Here is a 1,119-nt window from a genome sequence, read left to right as displayed (position 1 = left end):
TTTTAGCACAATCAAAATCAGTGGATACAAAGCACAGTAAGCAGTGTAAAACAAGAAAAAGTCATATAATGGGTAGCATGTGTTTATATTGGTAGAAACTCATCTCTTCTGCATCCACCTAGTTTACACGGAGTGGCAGATGAGTCCACTCCATCGTTTTTACGGTGGTTCTTCTCTCAATAGCTTGTGCATTCTTGTGTCTTATTCCAGTTGGCTTCTACTCCAAACAAATTCTTGTGAAATCCTGTTTTAACTGTTTGTACCAAATGTTTTACCTGTTTCATCCTTTATGATGCGAGTTGCTCTTCACCGATTTCTCAAATCAGCAACAAAAGTACAGCTGTTAAATTGTAAAGGCATAGGTCTGGCTTTAATATATGTGAATTCTATCAAAAAGACTTTCAAAGTAGTGCTATATCCCACTTACACTGCCTGAGATGGTAAAGGTGTATAAAGTCTGCTTGATATCAAGGGGAGGAGTGCTGCAGGCTGAGACAAACAGTCATTTACTACAACAGCTTCCTTAAGTAAAGTGGTGATTTACTTTGGGAAATGAGCTGAGTGGGAGAGCTGACTGCTTCTTGTTCAGTGTGATTGCACACAAACCTGTGCTTGCAAAACAGTTATATTCTTTGCAACAACTAAAGCTGAGAAATTCAAAATAGCAAAATTTCTTTGACGGCCTATATAGGGAAGCAGCATGTTAAGGGTAATTGTAAGTGTATACGTCAGTATGTAGTTTAAGCTATTTTTTAACCACCCTGAAAGTAACTGAAGGAAGAAGGATGAAAAAGACAATGGCAAAACAAATAAATTCTGCATTTGCAGGAAAGGTGAATTCATTTTATATAATAAGTAACAGAATTATGCTATCTTAACTAGCTAGCTTTAAAAATCCCATAAATATAACAATTAGAACTTATTTCTGATTCAACTTTACCACTGCATTAAATCATCAGCTGCATAAAAAGCTTGAACAAAGAGGAAATGTTGGATTATACCATGTATGACAGGTTAAAACAGTCTGGTATATGTTGGTCTGTCATACAGTGAAAGCCAAAACTACTCTATCACCTCAGAAATAGATGTTTGGAATGAATTGAGAGGTTTGGGTGTTTT

Source organism: Mycteria americana, chromosome 2 (genome assembly GCF_035582795.1).
Source record: "Mycteria americana isolate JAX WOST 10 ecotype Jacksonville Zoo and Gardens chromosome 2, USCA_MyAme_1.0, whole genome shotgun sequence".
NCBI lineage: Eukaryota > Metazoa > Chordata > Aves > Ciconiiformes > Ciconiidae > Mycteria > Mycteria americana.
This window is presented reverse-complemented; position numbering follows the sequence as displayed.